The sequence below is a fragment of the Trachypithecus francoisi genome, unplaced genomic scaffold (assembly GCF_009764315.1).
Source record: "Trachypithecus francoisi isolate TF-2019V2 unplaced genomic scaffold, Tfra_2.0 Contig00320, whole genome shotgun sequence".
Classification (NCBI taxonomy): Eukaryota; Metazoa; Chordata; class Mammalia; order Primates; family Cercopithecidae; genus Trachypithecus; species Trachypithecus francoisi.
Window position 1 is genome coordinate 1 of NW_022680567.1, and position 14,275 is coordinate 14,275.

The 14,275-nt window shown below is 40.0% G+C and overlaps 1 long non-coding RNA gene across 1 annotated transcript; it reads right to left on the bottom strand.

The window, feature by feature from the left end:
* Positions 1-3,338: 3,338 nt before the first annotated feature.
* Positions 3,339-8,364, bottom strand: LOC117083282. Its single transcript, XR_004437028.1, has 3 exons — positions 8,033-8,364; positions 3,876-4,038; positions 3,339-3,503 (listed from the first exon to the last, which is right to left on the bottom strand). It is a non-coding gene; the product is annotated as an uncharacterized LOC117083282 (long non-coding RNA).
* Between the last annotated feature and the right edge of the window lie 5,911 nt (positions 8,365-14,275).

Sequence of the window (14,275 nt, forward strand, 5' to 3'; positions counted from 1 at the left end):
AACTGAAGAAATGGAAAGAGTAAGCAAGGAGGATATCTAAGGCAAAAGCACTCCATACAGAGTCAACTGCCCAGTACAGAGGGATGCAGAGTGTGTTCACAAAATAGAAAGAAGTTCCGTGCTGCAGCAGACTGGAAAGAGAGAAAGGCAGAAGCCGAAGTCAGGAAAATAAGAAGTCAGATCCTGGGTTCCTTTGGAGTATTAGGAGAAAATTTGGCATATATTTTGAGTGAAATGGGAGGCAACTAGAAGTTTTTAACCAAAAGAGTGACATAATGTGACATGTTTTAATAGGTTCACTGGGTAAAGCATTGACGAAAAGAGGATTAAACATGGAGAAACAGAAAGACCTATTAGCAGTCTATTACACTACTCTAGATGGCCAATCAGATGATAGTGGAGTGGCTTGGACATGAAAGATGTGCTGGGTTTCTGGATATTTGTGAAGTTAGACCTGATGAGATCTGTCAACATCTTAGCTATGGAGTGTCAGAGATGGGGGTCGGGGGAGGGAGAGAGAGAGAAGGTGTGAGTCAAGAGGACACCAGGCAGAGCATTTGCAAGAGTTGTTATTAATGGAACAACAAGACTACATAAGGGGCAGGCAGGAGGAAGAACATCAGTAACCAGATTTTGGACCTGATAAATTTGACATACCTAATAGCTAATCAAGGAGAGATGTCAAGTAGACAGGCTGATATACAGGTCTGAAATTAAGGAGAGAATGGGCTGGAATATAAATTTGAAAATCATTAGCATATACAAGCTGGTAAAAGTCAGAAGATAAAAGCTCAAGAACTGAGCCCTGGGTCACTTTAATCTGTGAAAGGTAGAAGACGAGGAGATGTAACCAAAACAGGCTAAGATGGATGGACTAGAAAGTCAGGAGGAAAATCTAGGCCAGAGAGTGAGATTCTGAGAGCCAGTGAAGAAAGTGCAAGTATTGTTGATAGGTTACATAAAACCAGATCTAAAAAATTATATCTAGATGTGTCACAGTGAAAAATCAGTGACAACATGGAGAATAACAATTCTGGAGAGTGGTGAGAGTGAAAATTATGGCAGTGAGTTCAAGAGTGAATGGAAAGGAAACTTGAGTCCATGAGTACAAGCAGTTTAATTTTAAGGACATCATGCCCACGTGGCATTATCATGCATGATCTAATTTTCTTCTTGTTAAACTGTATTTTTCAATCCTTTCATAATGATTAAGGATTAATTACGTGGTGTGTTTTAACACCTTAATAGTTTTTAAAAATTATATATATATGGCATTTTAAAAGCCAGACAAAGGTAATAAATAACATCATAAAATTATAGAACTAGAAACCCCTTGAACACTTCTATATTATAAAGCTGGTTATCATTTTGCTCATGCTTATAAATAAAGACCACAGAAAGGCTAAAGGGCAGTATTTCCTACCTGAGAAAAATCACCCAACTCAGATATTTTGCACTCACCAAATATACAAAATGGTTGGTCATATTAAAATATTAAATTCTATGAGATGAAAAAAGATGAAAATTCAAATAATTTTATTTTGTCAACGGAATTTTTGTAAATTATATCATAGGAAGTCACTGTGGTCAAATATGGTGCCGTGCATGCTGAAATGTCTTTTAAAAGGATAATGGCAGGCATTCAGAGTGCCTCTCGACAGGAGGTTCACTGCATTAGCAGCACCCTGGTTTGGCACAGGAGTCAGCAAATCAGTACTTGTGAGCAAATTCAGCCCACTGCCTGTTTTTGTAAGTACAGTTTTCTTGGAACACAGTGCCACCTATTCATTTATTGTCTGTGAAAGATGTCAGAGAACTTCTGGTCCAGAAAGCCTAAAATAGTTACTATCTGGCTCTTTACAGGAAAAAACTGGTCAACTCCTGACTCGGCAGATCAAAGATCCTTTGATATAGTTTAACAAGTTTTACCAATGCGCTGAATATTTACATGGAGTACAGATCCCCATGTGCAATCCCTTGGGAATATTCAGATTATTCTGAGAATTCAATATTTGAGCACTCATGCATTGAGAACAAAAAAGCAAATGTCGTAACTAGCAATTTTGTGGGTAACGTAAAGTGCCAAGGTAGCATGTAGTTTCCTTTTGCAACTCAATAGATATTACAAGTATTAAGAAATTACAGGCTGGGCACAGTGGCTCACGCCTGTAATCCCAGCACTTTGGGAGGCTGAGGCGGGCAGATCACGAGGTCAGGAGATCGAGACCATCCTGGCTAACATGGTGAAACCCCATCTCTACTAAAAATACAAAAAATTAGCCGGGCATGGTGGCAGACGCCTGTAGTCCCAGCTACTTGGGAGGCTGAGGTGGAAGAATGGCATGAACCTGGGAGGCGGAGCTTGCAGTGAGCCGAGATCGCACCACTGCACTCCCGCCTGGGCAACAGAGAGATTCTCCGTCTCAAAAAAACAAGAAATTACAATATGATAATCTAACAAAATTTACTTAAGATGTGTTATCAAACTAAATGTTTTAAATATATTTTACTGATGAAATAATCAGTATACTATAGCTCCTACCTCATTTTTAAAAGAGAGTTTCAAACTACATTATTTAATGAGTATGACAATTTAGCCATTTCCTCATTAATGGGATTTTAGACTGTCTCCAGTTTTTTGATATGACAATGCTATAATGAAAATTCTTAACATATGTAAGCATGTAACATATATTAATATCCTTAACAACTTTTGTCATACTTGAGATGTTTTATAAACATGTTACAAACACACACATAGAAATACATAAGACATATATGCATGTGTGTGTATGTATGTCTATATGCATGTAGCCTATATATATAACATACAATAGGCCAACGTATATATATAACATACAGTAGGGCAACATACACACACACACACACAGATACACATATCAGAATATATATGTTGGCCTTCTGTATGTTATATATAACATGTAATAAATGTCCATAACTTGTGTGTATGTGTAAAGTCATATTTCCTGCAGGATCCAGTCTCAGAAGTAAAGCTGATATGTTAAAGGAATGACATATTTGAAATTTTGACACATGCTACTAAATTACCCTTCAATAAAGATTTACCAAATAAGTGTACGAGAGAACTTTTTTTTCCCACATTTGCCCACACTAGTTATTTTTTAATAAAATACCAATATGCTTGGAAAAACTGTATCTAATTGCTTGTTAATTTGCATTTTTCTGATTACCACATAAGACAGAATATCCCTAGTGAAAGTATAAAATTCATTAACCATGCATATTACCTGAAATTAGAATTCATGTGATAGTATAATAACAATAATCTATCAAACATTGCTATAAGCTTACCTATTATACTCTTCACTCTTCTGCCTGGGAAACTGATGATTATCAGGTTTTCTGCCTCTTCTTTCTTAAATTAATTCATCATCATCATCATCATTGTCACTGTTATCAGCATGTAGGTTTCTTGCCACTTCCATTTTCTTATTTCTGCACTTTCTCATTTTTTCTGCAAGCTGCAATGGAAGTTTGATACTGAGAATAATTGTCATTATTTTAACCAACAGAAAGAACTTTTTTGTCTTCATTCATTTTGTAACTTCAGTCTGTCATAAGTCATTAAAATACCTTCTGCTTGCTTTCATTTTATCATTATTAATATAAGTTATAGTGTGATTTTTCCTTTGAAAGTCATATAAAGTCTGATTTATTTCTGTTTGAGTGAATACAACACAATTTTCCAAACTTTCAAAAAGGGCCCGTTCCAAATTTGTGCTGTTGTTCCCATCCACTCTTTGCTGTCTAATGTAAATTTCACCCTCTTGTGACGAGCAGAAGCAGAGAAATAAAAGGACAAAGCCCTGAAATCTGTCCTCTTCTATCTTTACCTCCAGGAGTTTACACTGAATGGCCAGATTTAGAGGATGTGACATTGTGGGGCTTCAGGAACAGAAAGGAAGCTTTTCCCTCTCTGGGGTAAGCTTTCCCCACTGTCTTTTATCTTTCTTTTTTCATTCAGATCCTAGGACTTCAAAACTGTGAAGGTGCCTGCTGAAATACAGGAAGCAAAATTCGAAACCACAGAAGCAGCAGAGTGAAACTGCTGAGGTGCTAGTAGAGTTCTGGAAAATGAGATGCTTTCCAAATGTCACATTCACTAACCATGACATTTTATAGCTGAGGAATAGACAGTGAAAGTAATTATTTATTTCAGCTGCTTTATCAAAAAAGATTAAATGACTCATCCAAAGCTTCTAAAGTGGCATTTCCTAGCATTTTATGGTACAAAAACCAATAATGCTATTTCATAATGCTGAGTCACATAAATTACCTGATACATTCATCAAATTAAATCACAAGAATTCAAAGTATCACTCTGGGAAAGTAACTTACTGCCTCAGCAGGTGCTGAGAGGCCTCATCTACTTTTACTTTTAAAGGTGGGTATCACCAGATTTTTGTCTTTCTTTAAAACTCGATGTACAGACATCAGGTTTCTACTCTGGAGTCAAAAACTAAATTTTTGGCTGAGAATCTATGGTACTTGTATGATAAAGTTATACATCCAAAAACGTATACTCTATTAAATAAAATCACATTATAATCTGATTTGACAGAAACATGTAAAAGTGGTAATTAAAAAATAGATATATCTATATACATTTGTTTTCAAACATATTTAAGGTGGTCATAATGAAATTATAAGGCCCAACATATTGAGTGAAATGAATCAACTTGCACACCTGAAAGCAAAACATACAATATACTGATTCCTCTGAGTATAAATATTTGTTCCAACTCTCAAGGAGAGATAAATTTTTATGTCACTGCTTCTTTCCCATTGATTTCCAACTTTATTAAGTAAGTGCAATTCATCTTCAATAGGGAAAAATTAGATCCTAGAGCTCATTACATTGTTTAAGCAATTTCCTGCATGCTTACCCTAGTTCACAAGTATCCATATCCATGGCATATGAATAGATGAGTTTCCCTGTCCCTTTGCCCCTTGGAAAATTGATAGATAGACTTGGGTTGATTAAGAAACAAAGACTGGCCTGTAATCCCAGCACTTTGGGAGGCCGAGACGGGCGGATCACGAGGTCAGGAGATCGAGACCATCCTGGCGAACACAGTGAAACCCCGTCTCTACTAAAAATACAAAAAACTAGCCGGGTCGGGAGGCTGAGGCAGGAGAATGGCGGGAACCCGGGAGGCGGAGCTTGCAGTGAGCTGAGATCCGGCCACTGCCTCCAGTCCCGGCGACAGAGCGAGACTCCGCCTCAAAAAAAAAAAAAAAAAAGAAAGAAACAAAGACTGTAGAATGTTCTCCTGAGCTTCTATCATTTACATAGAAAAATAATCTATTTCCACACACAATTATGTATTTAGTAGCCCCATTTTACACAAGAGCTTTTCATAAGTAAAAAAGTAAAATGCACCAGATAAGTGATCAAGAGAAAAAAACACGTAGCAGCAAGTGAGCCTCTAAGTCTTTCTCAAGTTGAACTTTTTCTTTCTTCGAAGTCAGGAACTCTAGTTTTAATATGCCTACTTCATTCTTCAGTCTTTGGATATTGTGCTGTAACTGTTCTTCCAGATGTACTTTTGATGCTCTGTCACTGTGTGGTGGAGAGGAATGCACATTTTCTAATCCAAGTTCTATTCTTTTATAGTTATTTGCACTGCAATTATGATATAATGGTTTCTGGAACAAGTTCTGTATTGGTTTTGTATTATTATAAACGTCTGTTAACAAGAGAAGCACCATGCCTTTTTGTTTACTCACATGCTCCATTTCTCTGGAGGAGGTAAGCCACAAATCTAAAAGACTTTTTGGATCACTACACTGAGGCAGCGTATTTCTGATGTCCTATTTGCAATTAGTGTTATTTTGGTTATTTTTTTCATCATGTGCCTGTAACACTCTTGGTCTTCTTTTATTTCAGTGATAACCACTTCTGGGTTCCTCGCTTTTGTACTTTCTGGGTCATTATAAAAATTCTCCTGGTCTGTGTTGAAAATATATACAGTGTCTGGTTTGTTATTATTTTCACAGCATATTTCATTTTCATTTTTAAAATAAAAATCAGAAGGTGACTGGCAAGCATATTCCAAGGACCCAGAGTAGAAATGAAAAGGAAAGATATTTATGAGACTGAACTATTTTTGTTCAGAAAATATCTGCAATACTACACATAGGATGCATAGGATGCATACTACTCTAGATGCATTTTTTCCTAACAGTCATGTATATTATTTGTCAAATTAGAGGGTATATTCTTTACATTTCTTCTTCCTGTAGTGGCTCTTCCTCTGAACAACAGAAGCTTTGGATTCCTCACAAATTTCATTCAAACTCTCCTTCAACTCTATTGTGATGAAGTTTCAAAGTTTTTTCCACCCTCATTTGCCTGGTTTGACCCATGCTTTCTCCTATTTTGGCACACAAAGGAGTCCTGCATATAGAGATATATGCTGTCTATTATAGTACTTGTTCAATTCTATTTGTAGAGACATTTTTTGCAGATGCAAACTGGAAGATTAATTTGTTAGTTTTATTTGTCAGATGTCTTTTCTGTCAGGGTGCATGTTTTAAAGGTAACTGTCATTAAATAATCAAGTATGGAAAAATAAAAGATAAAAAATAATAAAACTTTAACTGTTAAACTTCTTAATCTATGTTTATCTACTCCTAATCACTGGATGGTAATTAGTAAGTTAAAAATAATTTGCATTAGCCTAAAATAGGGGAAACATATCAACCATCAACATTAACTTTGTAACTGTTTGAACTAAAATTAATTCGTTATGTGTTTAATTTACCAAAAATGAATTAAAAGGTGATTTGCAGTATTACAAAGGCATCCTTCACTTAGGAACATTTTATCTCAGTGTACCTGAAATAGTGATACTCAACAAACAGTGCATACTTGAGTGCTTTTTTCCAAAGATTACTAACTGGTGAGTAGGCAATCAAAATTGACACTAACCAGAAAACAAAGCCAAATTCTTACCATTTAATTCAAATCACATACTATAAAATGATAGTGTTATATACCTGTTCTGCATAGACTATGGTCTTAAGTCAAGTTTCAATATATTCTAAGGTCCACTAATAACAGGTTAAAAAATTTTTAACAATAGATACAGATTTGCTCTATGAAATAAGTTAGAAAGTTACTGTTTGTACCCTCACACCAAAGCTCCCATTCTGCAAGTCTGGTTCTCCTGACAGGCAGTTAGATTGACTTTATGACCGCATTCTCTCTCTGAACATAGATACTAAAGTCAATTAAAAATCACGAGCCAGGCGTGGTGGCTCACAATTGTAATCCCAGCGTTTTGGGAGGCCGAGGCAGGTGGATCATGAGGTCAGGAGTTCAAGACCAGCCTGGCCAACCTGGTGAAACCCCATCTCTACTAAAGATACAAAAAATTAGCTGGGAATAGTTGTGCACACCTATAATCCCGGTTACTCGGGAGGCTGAGGCAGGAGAATTGCTTGAACCCGGGAGGTGGAGGTTGCAGTGAGCCAAGATCCAGCCACTGCACTCCAGCCAGGGCCACAAGGTGAGACTCTGTCTCAAAAAAAAAAAAAAAAAAAATCACACTGGAGAATACATTTTTCATCACAGTATTAGTGACCCATATATAAAGTTGCAAATTTTGACCCATTAGCAATGATTACTCCTTTACATGAACCCAAGTCAGCAGCCATCAGTGTTAAATTGTTCATAATTTTGATTGCTTACAATTATAATTCAATATTTGATGTTACCTTTTTTATTATTTAGGATGTTATAAAAATGAACAGCAAACAACATTCAGGAACTTTTGGCTTCATTTCCAAGGGAAAAGATTAGCTGTAAATCACTATAGATTCTGAGAATATTTTCAGTTTTACAGCCAATTAAAATGTTTTCAAATTAAATATTAAATTATAATCAACTGATTCTAAAAGGACAGTCCACGGGTAATTTCATTTGAAGTGTGCTAAGTTACCAAAGCAAGGAAAACCAGAAATTTGAAATTAAATTTTTACATACCTGTAGCTGGTTGTTTTCACATCCTTGAAGCCTGTCTTGCTCTCCGTCTGATGTCATTTTTAGTCTTGTTCCGCTCAAAAAGCTGTACATTTCATTAAAATGAACTACTTAGAACAGTTAGATAAAAGCTATAGTCTCTATAAACATGAACAAAAAAACATATTTTTCTTTTATAAAATGAGAATTTAAAGCTTAATCTTCTTTAAAAAATACTTTTAATTCTCCAAAACTTCAACAAACCACTTGGCAAGACACTAGATGTCACTAGAGTCAAGCCATACATTCATCTCATAGATTCACTCACAATTTCATCCACCCAACATCAGTGAACAAAACCACCAGAAACAAAAAAAATTAAAAACCCAAAAGAAACAGATAAAGTAATACTGTATATTTTCCTTCACTTTATAATAGTACCTTTGTAACAACACACTAAGCCTGTTATTTAGTACTAATCATTTCCAATATGACTTTCTCTTTACCCCTTCATCAATGTACACTCCGTTCTTTATATCTGAAATGTTGTCCTCTACTATTCTGACAAATTTCTATTCATCTTTTTTGTTTTGTTTTGTTTTGAGACAGAGTCTCACTCTGTCGCCCAGGCTGGAGGGCAGTGGCGCGATCTCGGCTCACTGCAAGCTCCGCCTCCCGGATTCCTGCCTCAGCCTCCCGAGGAGCTGGGACCACAGACGCCCGCCACCTTGCCCGGCTAGTTTTTTCTATTTTTTAGTGGAGACGGGGTTTTCACCGTGTTAGCCAGGATGGTCTCAATCTCCTGACCTCGTGATCCACCTGCCTCAGCCTCCCAAAGTGCTAGGATTACAGGTGTGAGCCACCGCGCCCGGCTTCTCTTCATCTTATAGGTCAAACACATCTATGTGATGTCTTCCTTGATTCTATCTTTCCCCAGATACAAGTTTTATGTAATGTAAATTTCATAAGACATGCAGTTAAGGTGTCAAAAGTGAGATTATATTCCAACTGACTATAACTACATTACAAAAGCGCACATACTCCAATTGTTATCCATTTTTCTGTCCAGAATATCCTCCTTTTAAACTTTCACAGGGCTTGCTTTTCCTCAGCCTCTAACAGGAAGCTTAAATGGCACACAGAAAGATCTCTGACTACACAATTCAATTCCCACTCCCATCCCAATCCTAACTACAGACTTCCTCCATTTTCTGTCATTGAACATTTTCTGTTTTCTTTATAGGAAGCACTTATAGTGACTTAGGCGTTTGTTGTTTCCTTGTTTTTGTGTTCCTACTACTCTAGGATAAGCCCCCATCTTGTGTATTCAGTGTCTTACTGCCTAGCACACAGTCCGTACACAATGACAGAAATTTATTCCAGGTCAAAACATTTAAAATCTTATTAGGAGGTCCTGGGTGCCAAATCACCCTATTCCCGTAGGATGTCACCAGTAATAGACCACTAAAACTTACCCTACTCCAATCTGGAAATCCACATACCTATGTTATACTTTCTCATTGTTCTCTTGTCAGTACTGACTACTTGACAGTACTCACTAAAGGTTAAAAAAAAAAAAAAGACTCGCAGTATGTATTAAGGCACTGAATCCCACTGTGCTTCATTTTGTCCCATATTTGCATACACACATTCCAGTTTACAAAATGTTTTCACATTTCTTGCCACATTTGTTCATTACATATACCTAAGAGCTAGATATCAGTACCATCTTTATGAAAAAGGGCACTGACATTCAAATAAGTTAAATAATTTTTCCCAAGGTTCCATAGCTAGTAAGTGACAGGGCCAGGACACTAACGTATCTTTTGACTTCCAGTCAGTGCTGGTACCACTATGCACCAGCTGCTTCTACCTAAGAGGTGAGGCCATTCCCATCTCTTTCCACAGTTGTGGCCTTAGGATACATCATTGTTATTTTCTACTTATGTTACCACAAGCATGACTGCCACAAAGAAACTCAAAGCATTCTACTGTTAAAAATAATTAAAACACTATTAAACCAAATTGTTGTTTTTATACTTCCACACGTAGACTATTTCCCATGCTTTTCCTTCTCATAAAATGTTCCTTGCAGATCTACACTGATGACCCAAACATATCAATACTTTCAAGTCCTAGGCACTATCTTTTCAAGTCCAAGTTCTAAAAAAACCCCTACAGCTTAGACTCTTTATCTCTGCATCTCATTAGGATATTTACACATCCAGATATACCATAGAATTGTCCACTTGCTCCTAGGTTGACCTGGAATAATTCTTTAGTTTTTAGACAAACTCATCTTCAGAACCTGAAGTGATTCCCTGTATTTTCTTTTTTCATTATACTATGCCAGCTTCTTAAATGAATTCTGCAAATTAGCAGAATTGTACTATGCACCAGTAAATCCACTTAGCACATAATTATTGTATTCATTATACACTGAAATGTGAGAAAATAATTCCTTTATGGGAGTACACACAGGTGAGAAAGTAAAGCCCAAGCATCCCATTGTATGATTTAATATCCCTCGATACTCACAATGACAGTAGACAGTACCTTAGAACTGCAGGATGATCCCCTATCTTCCTCTTCTCCTGATCCTGCTGATGACTTATCTATAAAATGTTATTCACAGATGCATTCAGGAGACTATGAGTTACTGTAAATTTCAAATACACAAAGTCTATCTCCATTGACGAATATTTAAATAAAATAAAAATAATAGAAAAAAATAACTTCAGGTTTGATATAGTTTCAGAAAAAAGGAGTTTGTAATATGAGAAAAATAGCAAAAACAATATTATATTTGGGTCTACAACTTTCTGTGTTTTTTCTTTTTTCTTTTCTTTTTTTTTTTTTTTTTGAGACAGGGTCTTGCTCTGTCACCTAGAATGGAGTGCAGTGATGGGATTACAGGTCACTGCAGCCTCAACCTCTTCAGTTGAAGTGGTCCTCTCTCCTCAGCCTCCCAAGTAGTTGGGACTACCGGACTGTGCTACCACACTCAGCCAATTTTTGCAGTTTTTTTTAAAACAGAGACTGGGTTCTGCCATGTTACCCAGGCAAGTCTCAGACTCCTGGGCTCAAGGGATCTGCCTACTTTGACCTCCCAAAGTGTTGAGATTACAGGCATGAGCTGCCACACTTGGATTTTTTTGTTTAATAATAGCATTTAAGCCAATACTTTTTTGGAAATATTCACTAACTTACCACCTCTAATTTTTGTACACAAAAAACAAAATTATTATAATTTGTTTGCTTTCATGGAGCACTTTAAATAATACCATTTCTATTTTTGCTAGTTGATGGTTTTGTTGCTTCCTCCTATTAAAAAAAAAAAAAAACAACTTCAGAAAACATTGTATTTCTTTATTCCCTGCACCTATAAAATCATGGCATATCCTGAGAGAAGCCGAAAATATAAACAAAAGACAGATTCCACCCTCTATTCAAGTGGGGATATGTGAAAAGAAACAAGAACAGAAACATATAACACTAGGTCTACAATTCAAATGAATAAAATATGGTGAGGGCATAAAGAGAGTAGTCATAGACTGCTAATTCCACTCTTACCCGCTTCCATTAAGGTTCACCAGCTCGTTCCATTCTCATCCTCTTCCACGGGGATCACTAGACCCACTCTCCTTTTCTATTATTCAAACACTCACCGACAGGATGATACACAAGAGGACTAGGCTTTGAATGAAGGAATTTCAGTTTGAATCTCATTTTTGCTACAAAGTGTACCCAAAGAAATCATTTACTCTCTTTTGAGTTTCAGATTCTTCACCTGAACAACCACTTGACCCAGACGTTCAACACAGATAGAAATACTAAAGAATATTTTGGTTGGTCTCTAAGATCCCTTAAAAATCCTGAAATTCTATGTGCTTTTGATTCTGTCTGTTGAAAAATGAAGAATATTTAGCTGGCATGAGCACAGTAATAGAAGAAAAAACCACCAAGAAAAGCAGAGAAGAAACAAACAAACAAAAAAAATCAAGAAAAGAATACAGAAAACTCAAGGAAAAAAAAGGACTCCAGAGAAAAAGAAAAAGCTTCATGGAACTAGGCAAGCTACTTGCCTAAAGGGAAAACCACATCGAGAAGTCAGAAAGGAGAGAAATCAATTAACATTTCCTTTGAATGTGAGCAAAATAAAATTAACATAACATAGTCTATATGCAGATCACCTGCAGCAAACTAGTCCTCTCCAGGACTTGCCTGATGTTGCTTATGGAAAACCTAGGGCCCTGTAGCCCAGCTGAGTGAGATCTGCCCTAAAAACGTTGATGGTAACAATAAGGTGCTGGTTACCACTGCAATTGTCAAGTACGTTAGGACAAATTGCTGAACTAACCAAGCTTCTAAGAAGGACTCTAAAGAGTGTTAACGTAAAACAAAATGTGACTTTCTGAACTGATCTGATTTGGACCCGTACCTTGATCCCATTGCTGCACAGGTCTCAAGAGAAGTGATCTGGGGGCCAGGCAGGCTCATGTTCAAATCTTGGGTTGGCTACTTGTTAATTATGGGATCACGGGCTCATTACGCAACCTCTCTGAATCGTGGTTGCCTAATTATTTAAAATGAGTGGAAAAAAAAAGAAGAGTGAGATAATATGCTGACACTCACACCTGGCTCATGCGCCAGCAGGAGGAGGGTGCCCTGCAGAGACTGCAGGAGAATGGGGAGGACTTCTCCTTGCCCTGGCTGTTCCTCCCTCGCTTCCACTGAGGCCCTTGGTACAGAACCCAAAGCTTCCTACTCACCCAAGGACCGGCCGGGCAAGTCCCGCAGGCTCCTACTCCCCCTTCCTGGCCCCCGGAAGTGCTGCTGCTGCCACCACTAGCGCAGATGTCAATACCACCATCGCTGCTGTTGCCCTCAATGCACTAGCCCACCCCACAAAGCTCCTACCACCTACCCACCACCGCTGCCGGCTGTCCTCATACCACTCTGGCACGCTGCGGTCTCCGTAGCCGCCACCAACCACAGCAAGGCGAGTGGCAGCCCCAGGCCATCGGCAGGCTCCGGCCTCCAGTAGGCGACTCTTCCTCCACCTGGCACGGAGCAGCTGGGCAGGCAAAGCCAAAAAATCCTAGAGAAGAAGGCAGGGAGTGGTAGCGTTAGAGCCTCACCTTCTCATGCTGGCGCGGGTGGCAGGGGCCAGTCTCGGGGAAGGCGCTCATATTCCCCCCTCCACAGTCCAGCCTCTCTTTTCGGCCCAAGCTGGCCAGGAACTGGGGCCTGGAAACACCACATTGCCTGGCTCCCCAGTCCACAGGAACCGCTGGGCCCACCAGGGCGACGCTCCTCCGGGAGCAGAGCCAGCAGGGACTCAGACCCAGCCGGCCCTCCCACCCAAGTGCAGCTTCCCGATCCTGATGCCTCCACCCACAGGGCCGTGTCCCCCTGTGGTGGCTGCTACTCCGCGTCCAGCGTGCCTGGGGGTCACAGGCGGTCTCCGCAGCACAGAGCGGGAGCCAGAACTAGCGGGCCTCGCTGTGCGCAGGGTTCCGGAGGAAATGCTGCGCGCGCTGCGCTCCAGCAGGAGCCGGCGGAGTCGCCCTCTAGAGTCCGGAGTCCGGGGAGAGGAGGAAGCCTCCTACCTTGGAGACCGCGGCTGTTGCTGCAACCTCTGCCGCCAGAGCAGGGCAGCCCCTGCCAGCGCCCCTAACCCACCGCCCGCTGTTGGCCCGGGGATGGTGCCCTTCACACCCCCGCTTCGCCACTGCAGTGTAGCACCCAGTCACGCGCCTAACCCGTGCCCGCCTCGGACACTGCAGCACCAATGACTCCCCCAACCTGCCCGCTGCCGTGAGCCATGCAGCCACAGATTGGATCCCCAGCCAACCCCCTGCCGCGGGCAGTGACACCCCGGAGAGCGCTGCAACCTGCTCCCGGCCGTGAATAGTTCAGCCACGGATCTTTAAGGCCCCCAACCCGTTCCCCACAGCGGGCATTACAGCCCCAGATAGCGGAGAGCACCCCCAACCATCCCCCAGCCGTGGGGAACGACGCCCTGGAGAGCGCACCCAACCCCGCTGCCGGCAGTGTAGCCCCCGACAGCAGCCCTAACCCATACCCCGCTGCAGGCAGTGTAGCCCCCGACAGCAGCCCTAACCCATACCCCGCTGCAGGCAGTGTAGCCCCCGACAGCAGCCCTAACCCAACCCCGCTGCCGGCAGTGTAGCCCCCGACAGCACCCCTAACCCAACCCCGCTGCCGGCAGTGTAGCCCCCGACAGCACCCCTAACCCAACCC